This window comes from Adiantum capillus-veneris, chromosome 10, assembly GCF_014529385.1.
Source record: "Adiantum capillus-veneris isolate H3 chromosome 10, ASM1452938v2, whole genome shotgun sequence".
NCBI classification, from domain to species: Eukaryota; Viridiplantae; Streptophyta; class Polypodiopsida; order Polypodiales; family Pteridaceae; genus Adiantum; species Adiantum capillus-veneris.
The window spans coordinates 118,658,018-118,667,417 of record NC_140940.1 but is presented as its reverse complement, the minus strand read 5'-3'; positions in this window follow the sequence as shown (position 1 = coordinate 118,667,417).

The window sequence follows — 9,400 nt, the reverse complement described above, 5'->3', positions numbered from 1 at the left end:
TTAGCATCCCCTCTCACCATCTTTACCAATCAAGGCATTGGTCATGATAGCAACTCTCCCATGCTTCTCTCGTGTAGTTTCGGTCTTGCATTTGGGGCATCAGAGTCAACTAAGTCATCAACTGCTATTTGTTGGCACTTAGGATGCATGTACCAGCCATGACCCAACATGCCAACATTACACCACATAGTAGTAGAAGAAACTTTGCCATTGGTATGCACAATTGATTTGGTGAGTAGTGTGTCGTTTGCTTCTCAAAGGCAGTATTCATGATGGGTGTGTAACCTGGGGGTGATTGCATAGCTATAGCAACTTTGTCTCTATATGTGGGTAAATTTCAAAATTTACAGGTTGGATTTCACTCAATCTAGCAAGCATGTACACACTTGCATCTACCAAGACTCGTCACATGGATGTTGAGGTCTCTTGCAATTGACCATAAGCATGTTAGTAATATAAGTCGCATATTGTTTTTTATGTACATTTGGGCACCATTGGCACCTTAAAATGTGAGTGCAATGAAAGTAAAAAAAGTTCACTCAATCATTTCTCTTTGCAAGAGTTTTGGGCATCATGCTAAAAGAAAGGGCGTGCTGCAAAATACACACACACACACACACACACACACACACACACACACACACAAACAAACATACACACATGCATGTTCTTCTTTGAGAGAGCAGACTGTATTCAACCATTCACATGGTTGCCCTTACCCATATTTTATACCATAGCAGCCAATTGGCTTAGCTCCCACTCCCTTAAATGTGAGACAGAGCATTGAGGCACTACATGGAGGAGACTATCTTTCTGTACACGAATTATATCCCTTAACAATTTGAGAGTGCAATCATCATACCCTACATGAGTGCTCAGCTTTTGATCACATCAAACTTGCTTTACCCACATTTTAGCCCATACCATGGCCTACATACCTTTCTCTCCTAGCCACCTCATGGATTCAACTTGTCAGTGGCCACCCTTATATCCATAGTCTTCAAGCATGTTCCATGTTGTACTCGGTCCCATAGGTCAATCTCACCTTTAAGGATGATCTCTCTCTCTCTCTCTCTCTCTCTCTCTCTCTCTCTCTCTCTCTCTCTCTCTCTCTCTCTCTCTCTCTCTCTCTCGCGTTACCCTTTGAGGTCACTGTGTCCCCCTCTCCTTGTGTAAGTAGGTGAGCATGCAAGCCCTTGAGTTCAAAAATCAACGTTCATCGGCTAATATTTTTAGGTCTATTGTGATCTTCTTCTTCTCCTCTCTCTCTCTCTCTCTCTCTCTTCTAACTTGCTATGCAACATACGACTTGTTGCTAACAATGTTTGGATTGGATAAGGTTTGCCTAAACTTAATAGCTGAGAGTCGAGATTAATTGGTCTCAAGATTAGCGGGTCTCAAACCAGGTTAGTAGGAAGAAAAACGTCGGTGTGTGTGTGTGTGTGTGTGTCTAGTTTGTAGTATTAAAACGAAGCATGTGAGAGGCGAAGAGCCTGGTCGTGTGTACCAACGAGCCTACTTTCTGCTCGGTTACGAGCCAGCTCTTTTCTCTCTACCTATCTAATTGTGGTGGTTAAGAGCCTCGAAACGGGCATAGACTTTCACATGGTTGACTTTTGAGGCCCTCTCGATTAGCAAGAACCTGCTCAAGATCTGTCTCATCACTCAATCAAATCAAGCATTTATCTTCGAAAAGCCACCAATTTTCTTGACTTGCAAACAAAGATGGAAGGCTATTTAGCCATTCCAAAGTGACCAGGCTCTAAATGTAAGCAAAATGACATGGAGGCAGTCCTATAATGGAGGCACCTGCACGGAGGTAGCCCTACAATAAGAGACCGGAGTCATCATTTCTAGAGGGAGGCCACATTAGGTATGTAACACCAAGGAGGATCCAAATGAGCAAACGTTTGCTAACTCCAAGACCAAGGCCAATACCCTTGACTGGCAATGATCATCCTCTAATGCAATCACGTCAGTGTTCTGGAAAAATCAATTTTTTTAAACGTACAAAATTGCTTTCCTTTAATTTTCCAAGAGAAAATTTAGAAAATTACGTTTATTTTGCAGGTTTTTACACTATTTTTCTCTATTTTGTCCTTTTCCCCTTGCCCTCAATCGGCATTTTTGAAATTGAAAACAACATGATATTAAACTGAGACACATTTTTCCCAAACATTGAATGGAAGGCCCGCCTTGCACGACCATTGCCGTGAGCACTGTTGCGGTAAGCAATGCCACTTGTCCCCTTTGCAGAACCCCTTTTTTCTGCTATGTCAGGAGTTTGAGATGTGAAAACTTGGGAAAGCTAAAAAGCCTAGATGGTCACGTTGGAGCTCTCAACATTGTAGCATCCGTTGACTGGCCGAAAAAAGACAAAGAAAGTGTGGAGACGAATGTGGGAATCTCTCTCTCTCTCTCTCTCTCTCTCTCTCTCTCTCTCTCGGTGTGGAGGGTCGCAGCTAGGCAAAAATGGAGCTCGTCGGGATCAAGGGTGGCGGACAGGCAACGTTTTTGGAGTAGGTGGCTCAGCAAGCGCTTGTGGCGAGTGGGACATGTATTGGATCCAGAGTCTTGGCGTCCCGGCCAGCAGAGGATTGAGGTTGTATAAGGGTGTGCGGCTCGTGGCAGATCAGTTGTTGGTAACTAGGGTGTTGATAGAGGAGACTATATGAGACCTATTGCAACAACATTTGAGAAGTTATACATGAAGTAAATAGCGGTTTGTGTTCATGATCAAGTTTAGGGGGGGGAGACGGGGGGGAGCATTCTCTGTCAAGCACCAAGGCCAATTAATGGCACTCTCTCTCTCTCTCTCTCTCTTTCGAACGGAAATAGATATACACACTCCTTAGCAGGACTAAATGGGATTGGCTCTCTCTCTCTCTCTCTCTCTCTCTCTCTCTCTCTCTCTCTCTCACACACACACACACACACACACACACACACACACACACAGAGCTACAACAAATAATGAAGACATCTCTCTCTCTCTCTCTCTCTCTCTCTCTCTCTCTCTCAGACCTGCGACACACACGATAGTGCCGTAAAAAATGAAACCTAATCTCTCTCTTTCAGACGTGCGATGTGCTGCATCTCTTTCTCTCTCTCTCTCTCTCTCTCTCTCTCTCTCTCTCTCTCTCTCTCTCTCTCTCTCTCTCACACACACACACACACACACACACACATGCATATTCGAAGCGAACCAACTTATCGATGTGTGACACATATCGTTGCTCGTTATTTTCCCAAGCTACGAAGTAGAGCTACCCTTTACAAAAACAAAAGTAATCACCCTTCAAAATTGAAGGCTTGAAGTGAAACTCCATGGCCTTGCTAAAGACTTTAAAAAATATAAAAATATATATGATACTAAGTACCGTGACTTTTTGACAGAAGAAATCAAAACTAAGTCTTTTCATTTTCTACCATTACTGTACTACTTACCCTTCAGTTTTACATTTCAAACCAAATGTTTCTTAAAGTAAGTTCTTGAAATGAAGGAGAGAGTGACACATGGATGCCTCTCTTTCCTTGAAAATTTTAAGCTCAATTATATATAGTATAGATAGTACTAAGTATTGTGACTTTTTGCCGGAACTAAGAAATCAAAACTAAGTCTTTTTATTTTTTACTATCACATTCTCAAAAGTATGTCTTTTGATTTTCTACCATCACATGACTTACATGATTTGCTACTTGCCCTTCACTTTTACATTTCAAACCAAAATGAATTTTGACTTGCCCATTCACTTTTACATTTCAAACCAAATGTTTCTTAAGGTTTTTGAAATAAAAGAGAGAATGACACATGGATGCCCTCTCCTTCCTTGAAAATTTTAGACTTAATTATATATAATATAGATGTATTTGAAAAGCTTTTCATTTCCCTATGTATGTCAAATCTGACCCTTCACTTTTGCATTTTACATTAGATGTTTGGTCTAAACTTTTGTGAATTGAAGCAATGCAGTGGATGTCTTCTTCTTGTTTGGAATTTTTAAGCTGCATAAGTATAGTATGTAGTTGAAAGGCTTTTCATTTCCCTATGCATGTCAAATCTGACCCTTCACTTTTGAATTTTACATTAGATGTTTGGTCTAAACTTTTGTGAAGTGAAGCAATGCATGACACGTGGATGTCTTCTTCTTGTTTGAAATTTTTAAGCTGCATAAGTATAGTATAGATAGATGATTTCTGACTTACCCTTCACTTTTACATTTCAAACCAAATGTTTCTTAACTTCTTGAAATGAAACGAAGGAGAGAGTGACACCTGGATGCCCTCTCCTTCCTTGAAAATTTTAAGTTCAATTATATATCGTATAGAAGTTATCATTTTTGTTAATTCAAATTTTACAAAAAGGATCTATCTTTTGGAGCTTTAATCTCTAGAGATTTCTTATTTTTATTCCTAATGAAAAAGCTACACAATTTTTGATTGGATGTAAGATATTCATTACATGGCCACTAAATTATTTTATATTTTATATTTACTCAATGGTCGGTAGGTAGCCTTCATTCTACGAATCTCTCTCTCTCTCTCTCTGTGCCTCCTCCAGTGGATTTCTCTTGACATTGTTATTTCTACCATGCAAAAGTTTCTCCTCTCTCTCTCTCTCTCTCTCTCTCTCTCTCTCTCTCTCTCTCTCTCTCTCTTACCATTCCTAGGTTGTCTTCAAGAGAGAGACGATAAAGGGGGCCAAAAGCCGCATGCTAAATACAGGGGGGTATTGTCGTGTTGGAATCAACCAGTTGTATGGTATTGGTTGCTCTTGCAACTAAACACAAAGCAAATATGTGCTCTTGCTTTTACTCCTACGCAGCCAAAGATGAAGTGGGCAGAGTGGGAGTAGAGACAAGCAAGCAAAGAGGGCCGAGCTGGCAAGTAGGGAACAGAGAAGAGGGAGCACACATGGTGGATCGAGCAATGACAAGGGCCGAGCCTCCGAGACGCTGAGCCCACAGAGAGAAACCCCCCGGCCTCTCTCTCTCTCTCTCTCTCTCTCTCTCTCTCTCTCTCTCTCTCTCTCTCTCTCTCTCTCTCTCTTTCTGTGTGTGTGTGTCACTCGTGCTTCTCCCTGCTTTCGTGCAGGGACAAGAGCAGAGCCTCCAAGATGCTGAGCCCACAGAGAGAACCCCCCACCCCGGCCTCTCTCTCTCTCTCTCTCTCTCTCTCTCTCTCTCTCTTTGTGTGTGTGTGTGTGTGTGTGTGTGTGTCACTTGCGCTTCTCCCCTGCTTTCCTACACGCCATAGTTCTAGCCTCCTCCGTGAGCCACCTACTCGCCCTGTTGGACTTTCCCTCGTTCAAAGCTATTCATCCATCCAATTCAAGCCTACCCAATGGTAGTCTAGGCAAGGTGCATCTAGAAGGGGATCGCGATGATGAAGCAGACTATCGGTTATTGTACCAGGTTGTTGCTTCTGCTGATTGAGCATTGCAAATTTCTTGGATGCTTTTAACTTTTAAGTCATGTGTTATGGCTAAGGTGGCTCACGCAAGCACTTTTGCATCACTTGCATATGAGTGCGCACACTCATTGTCCATGCAAGGTGCAACTTGCCTTGTGAGCTTTGTTCAATGCAAGAGCTTCTTATGTGATGCAGTGTACCTCATGGCCACCAACATCATCCCTACAAAACTGATCAAGAAGGTAAGGATCCAAATGAGTATTTGCTCTCAACAAATGCCAACAAATGATCAACATGCACTTTTTCCTGGATTATTGGCATTCTGTGTCTGTGAAATGCTCAGAGAATGCTAAAAAAGAAGATCATGTTCTTGTCAATACTATGTATGAGCTAAAGACCCATGTGATAGATTCCCTGTGTACCGCATCCACATAAACCTTGTCAGTTGTTTGCACCGATGAGTATGGCATCCAACTCGTCTGTAAGCCTCATTGAACAAGGATAACTGTTTCTCGTGGCTTGACTAGTAGCAGCAGTCCTCATTTTTTTTTTCTTGCATCGTGTTTGACAGTCTTTTATCTATAGACAAGAATGTGGTAGCAGAGCTAGCCCATGGTCTATAGGTTAGTAGAGAGAGTTTTATGTGGGTCATCGACCGTGATTCATATAAAAACAAGGCAAGATTTGAGGAGATCCTGCTAGTGGGTGTGGGTGCCTTTCTCACTCTTTGTGGTTGGAATTCTATCTTGAAGAGCTTGAGCAACGGGGTGCCTATATATGCGTTGGGCTTTCTCAAATTGTTGATCAGAACACCATCCTCAAGCTCGTTGTCCATGACTGGAAGGTGGGTTTGCCTCTTCTGCAACAAGTGAATACGCAGAGAGCTGAGTGCATGCATGTTATCACAGAGGGCTTACAAATTGAAATGCAGACACATGAATGGAAAGAGATCCCTGGACTTGGAGGACCTTCATTGGGCATGCAATGAGTTATTACCACACATTTTCTCGTCTATAAAAATGGACTGTTTCTCGAGAGTTTTCATGTAGTGCATGCATTATATGTCACAAGAAGCTTCCACCATTTTCCCATGTGGAGTAGTGTTAGACAAGGGGAACTAGAACCTAGGAGTCCACCACCCAACCACCCACTATATAGCATAGCCCCTGGCCCTTTGCCCTAGTTGGACTCCCTTTCCACACTGCTTAGCCCGGCCTTGCCCTTGTCTAGTTCGGCCTTGCCGATGTCCTGACATTACTCCCCCCTTAAGAAGAGTTTTCGTCCTCGAAAACAAAAGTGGGGAACTTCTTCTTAAGAACACTAATGTTTTCCCAAGTGGCACCTTCCTCAGGTCAGTCTTTCCACTTGATTAAAGCTTGTTGACGTACATGATGACGTGTACGCAACTCATGATAATCGAGAACACGTTCAGGTTCATGCGGTAAGGTAGGAGGTTCAATGAAATCAACCAAAATCTGTTGGTCAATGACATTGTTCTCCCCATGTAACCACTTACGTAAACGGCTTACATGAAACACCGGATGAATACGAGAATGTGCAGGTAGCAATAATTTATAGGCACAATCACCTACTCGCTTGAGTATTTTGAAAGGCCCACAATATCGGGGAGATAATTTAGGTGTTGGCCCAGTTTTCAGACTTTCTGAATGTTCTGACACACGTAAAAATAGTTCCTCCCCTTCCTGAAGGTAACTTGCCGATGTTTCTCATCAAGATACTTCTTATACCGATCCTGTGCTTGTCGACATTCTGACGAGCGAGTTTCAGCATATCCATGTGGTCTTGGAGAAAATCCGTCACCTGTTGGAGTTTTCGATTGCCAACCCCACCGTAATTGGTGACCTAGGTTGAAACCCATACATGAGCATGAAAGGACTAAATCCAGTTGCGACATGCTTAGCACTGTTGTAAGCAAACTCGAGAATAGGTAAGTATTCTTCCCAGTATGACTGTTTTTTGCTAACGTATGCTCTTAGCATATCCTCTAGCACCTGTTAACTCGTTCAGTCTGACCATCTGTTTCTGGATGATCGGTTGTACCGAGGTTCAGTTGTATACCCAATCGTCTAAACACAGCTCTCCAAAAGTGACTGTTAAACTTGGGATCACGATCGCTGAAAATGTTACTTGGCAAACCATACAATTTATATAGATTGTCCACAAATAACTTGGCTAGTTCTGGTGTTTTATTCGTTGATTTGGTTGGAATAAACTTACAGAGTTTAGTCAACCGGTCTACGACCACCCATACCGAGTCATGACCTCGTACAGTGGTTGGTAAACCCACAATAAAGTCCATAGAGATGCTTTCCCATTTTTCATTGGGAATCTCCAAAGGATGTTAGAGTCCTCCTGCTTTCAGGCGCTTTGCTTTGTTAACTTGACATTTTTGGCAATGCAAGACATAAGCTTGAACAAAGCCATGTATACCTGGCCAGTAAAACTATCGTCATATGAGAGCATAAGTTTTTCTAATACCCGGGTGCCCTGCACTTGGACTATCATGACATTCATAAAGAATTTGGCGCCGAATGCCTGTGTCCGTCGGTACACAAACTCTCCCCTTATGGAGTAGGTACCCATTGTCGATGGTGAAATGCTTCCATCATTGTAGTTCATCATTCGATAGAGGAGAACTAGGTGTGGAGGTTAACGTTACACTACCATTATTGGAGTGAGAAGGATCCCTCATTTGAACATGGCTCCACACTTTGGAATATGCTTCATCATGCTCATATTTGCCTTTGAGAGAATCCAAAAATTCACTACGAAGTTCCATGAACAAGAGAGAATTGATCTCCGACATACGACTTAGAGCGTCAGCCACCACATTGTATCGACCTTTCCGATACCTTAGCTTGGCGTCATATTTCTGAAGAATCTCGGCCCACCTGGCTTTCCGACCCTTCAAATTTGTTTTTTGTGTAAACCATTTGATGCTTTCATGGTCAAACACAATCTCAAATTGAGCACCATACAGATAATGCCTCCATGTTTTTAAGGTAAACACTATTGCATAGAGTTCCCCTCATAAGTAGAGTAGTTCTGGTGAGCTGCACCAAGCTTCTTGCTTTCAAATGCAATTGGCCGTCCGTTTTGTAACAGGCTACTCCAATAGCATGATCACTGGCATCCATTTCCAAAACGAATGGTTTCAAAGGATCTACATTAGCAAGTATGGGAGCTGTAGCTAATGCATCCTTGAGCGTATCGAAACTGCGTTGTTGAGCGGATCCCCACTGAAAAGCTTTGCCTTTGTCTTTTACTTGATCCGTCATGGGAACAACAATATTAGCATAGTTTTTAACGAACCTTCGGTAAAAACCTGCAAATTCCAAAAAAAACTGTAACTCTTCCAAATTTTTAGGAGAAGGCCATTTCCGGATGGTATCCACTTTGGATTGATCCATATATAACCCATTAGCTAAAATAACATGCCCTAAATAGTGAATTTCTTCTTTCAGAAAATCACGCTTAGATTCCTTGGCATATAATTTGTTTGTTCGTAACAACTCGAACACTTGCCTGAGATGTTGTAAGTGTTCTTCTTCAGAAGCACTGTAGACTAAAATGTCATCGAGGAAAATAATGACAAGTTTGCCCAAGTACGACTTCAAGACACTATCCATAAGTGTCATGAATGTTGCAGGCACATTGGTGAACCCAAAAGCCATCACCAAGAACTCATAGTATCCAAACCGTGTTCGGAATGCACTTTTGGGTATATCAGCAAGTCGAATACGGACTTGGTGATATCCTGACCGCACGTCTATTTTCGTAAAAATGCGAGCATGAGTGAGTTTATCAAACAACTCATCTACTCGGGGCAATGGGTATTTGTTCTTAACCATAACCGCATTTAAGCCACGGTAGTCTACGCACATGCGCATACTACCGTCCTTTTTCTTCACTAATAGGATAGGAGAGGCCCATGGTGAAGAATTGGGTTGTATATACCCTCTGCTAA